This window comes from Arachis ipaensis, chromosome B4, assembly GCF_059453495.1.
Source record: "Arachis ipaensis isolate K30076 ecotype BB chromosome B4, ASM5945349v1, whole genome shotgun sequence".
NCBI classification, from domain to species: domain Eukaryota; kingdom Viridiplantae; phylum Streptophyta; class Magnoliopsida; order Fabales; family Fabaceae; genus Arachis; species Arachis ipaensis.
This window is the reverse complement of record NC_142439.1, coordinates 45,305,313-45,308,349: the sequence shown is the minus strand read 5'-3', so window position 1 is coordinate 45,308,349 and position 3,037 is coordinate 45,305,313. Positions and strand designations below refer to the sequence as shown.

Genomic DNA, 3,037 nt, shown 5'->3' with positions numbered 1-3,037 from the left:
GAGTAAGTTAAATTTGCTAATAGAGAATTCGTAATTAGAAAATATATAAGAAAAATACCTAATGTAGTCTTTAACTTTATCACAATTGAATAAGATGTACCGATGAGCTTGTATTTTTGAGTTGGTATCGAGAGAAAAAGGTTGCCCTTTCCTCTTTCCACCAATTGGTCGCCCCAAGCATGCAAAGTAGCTATCATGACATACGTCAGCCTTACTGCAATTATCATAATTTTGTGTCCTCCTACTCAGCCTTGTATCCACATCACGACTTAAATACCTTGAGCAAAATGTCAAGCATTCCTCGGCTAAATATCCTTCAGCAATTGAACCTTCGAGGCGGCTCTTATTGCGTACGTAGGACTTTAACCTACACAGATATCTCTCAATGGGGTACATCCACCTAAATTGAACTGGGCCACCCAACCTCAACTCGTTTACCAGATGAATAGGCAAATGGACCATTATATCAAAGAAACTAGGAGGAAATATTCTTTCCAATTGGCACAGAATCTCTTTAATATCTACTTCCAAATGCTCTATTGTATCATTTTCAACAACTTTTTGGCACAAGGAACGAAAGAATGAACCTAGATAAATTAAAGGGCCAGCTACTTGATTCTGCATTGTGCATTTTATAGCTACTTGCAACAAATAATGCAACATAAAATGAGTATCATGACTTTTGTAGCCTGATATCTTTTTCTCAGCAACATGAACACACCGAGAAATATTTGAGGCACTACCAGATGGCAATTTTACTGACTTTAAAATATTACAAAAAATGGTTTTTTCTTGATTAGTAAGGTTAAAACAAGCCTTAGCAATTTTTTCTTTCTTGCCACCATCTATCTCCTTTGGTTGAAGTTTTTTTCTTATGCCCATATCTTTGAGATCGTAACGAGCATTTGCATGATCTTTGGACTTTCCTGGAATGTCTAATAAAGTTCCAATTATGTTATCACATATGTTTTTCTCGATGTGCATAACATCAAGACAATGGCGCAATGTATTTTGCTTCCAATATGGCAACTCAAAGAAAATGGACCTTTTCTTCCATGGACCATCAATTTTATTTTTTTGCTTTTTTCCAAATACATTTTCAAAATCTTTCAAATCTTCAAAAATTTGTTCCCCATCTAATAAAGCTGGTGAAGACCTCAATTCAACATCACCATTGAAAGATCTTTTGTCCATCCTATATGGATGATCCATAGCCAAAAATTTACGGTTATCCATGTAGCACATCTTCCGGCTATGTTTTAAATAACAAGATGAGGTGTCATAATTACAGCAAGGACATGCTAACTTTCCCTTTGTGTTCCAACCGGATAACATAGCATAAGCTGGAAAGTCACTTATGGTCCATAAAAGTGCTGCATGTAGTTGAAAAGTTTGATTCTTTGAAGCATCATATGTTTCCACTCCAACTTCCCATAAAACCTTCAACTCTTCAATTAATGGCTGAAGATACACATCAACGCTTTTTCTAGGCGAACATGGTCCAGGGATGAGCAAGGACATCATGACATACTCTGGTTTCATGCAACACCATGGAGGAAGAATGTATGCAACCAAAACTACCGGCCATGTACTATGGGAGATGCTCATGGTTCTAAATGGATTAAATCCATCGCTAGCTAGCCCTAATCTTATGTTACGAGATTCTTTAGCAAAATCGGGATGAAGCCTGTCAAAGTCTTTCCATGATTGGCCATCAGCTGGGTGTCTTAACTTTCCATCCTTTGAACGATGTTCATCGTGCCACCTTAATGATTCAGCTGTTTTGGAACACAGGAATAGCTTCTTAAGCCTTGGAATCAAGGGAAAATGCCTCAAAACCTTCACAGGCACAGGTTTTTTCTTCAACTTATCAACTTCTATATCTACCTCAACATTTTCTATGTACCTGGAAGCTTCACAAATTGGACAAAATTCATCATCTTCATATGTATCCCGGAACAGAACACAATCGTTGGGACAAGCATGAATTTTATTATAACCAAGTCCTAAATCTTTTACCATGGCCTTGATTTTATTGAAAGAATCAGGAATATTCAAATGAGGAATCACTTCTTTCAGTAATTCAAGTAGAGCAGTAAAGGATGTGTTGCTCCAACCATTAAGAGTCTTCAACAAATACAATCGGATAACGAATGATAATATCGAAAATTTTTTACAGCCAGGATATAACTCTTGTTTTACTTCTTTAAGCAAGTTATAAAACTTTTTTGCATCTTCGTTTGGCCCATCAGCATCTTTATCTCCTTCAAGCACATGCCGAAACGTCTCGTTTAGCAGCCCATGAATGTCGTCGACAAATCCTTCATGGACTTCACTCTCATCGGATTCACTATCCATGTGACTTATCCTTTCGCCGTGATGAACCCACACAGTGTAACCTTTTTGAAATCCCTTACTTATTAAATGATCATAAACTTCATCCCTTCGCCCCCAACTAAAGTTATTACATATAGAACAAGGACAAAGAATTTCTTGTCCTTGTGGTCTACCTCTAGAAAAGGCAAAATCCAAAAATGAATTAACACCATGTTGGTAACCCTCAGTATGTCTTGGTAAACTAGTCCACCCTTTGTCCATTACTTTGTCAACTAAAATAAAAGAACACGGGCATATGTTTTAGACTAACTATAAGTGATTTTTTCTAATAAAGAGCTTTTTGCTTCTAAAAAATTTCTAGAAGTCAACCACACATGTTCGAAAGAGAACATCTCAATCAATCAAGAGACTAACAATTTGTATCTAACAAACTATGCAAAGAAGCTTAAGCAAACAATTAATCAGTAAATATTCTTAACAATTAAATGGTCAAACAAATTTAAATCTAAGGTAATCACAGCTACAGAGAGATCCGCTATTTGATTCTCTTTTTCTGGTTTTAAAGAGACAAACTAAAATAGCAACAAAAAATAAAAATATAAGTAATTCATAACCAGATTTTTTAACAAAAAATTAACTTTTAAAACCAGTTTTTAGAAATCTTATTTTCAAAAATGATATATAACTAAAAAATCAAACA

The 3,037-nt window shown here is 35.4% G+C and overlaps 1 pseudogene; it reads right to left on the bottom strand.

Moving 5' to 3' along the window:
* Positions 1-550: 550 nt before the first annotated feature.
* On the bottom strand, positions 551-2,022 carry LOC107636443 (uncharacterized; annotated as a pseudogene).
* Between the last annotated feature and the right edge of the window lie 1,015 nt (positions 2,023-3,037).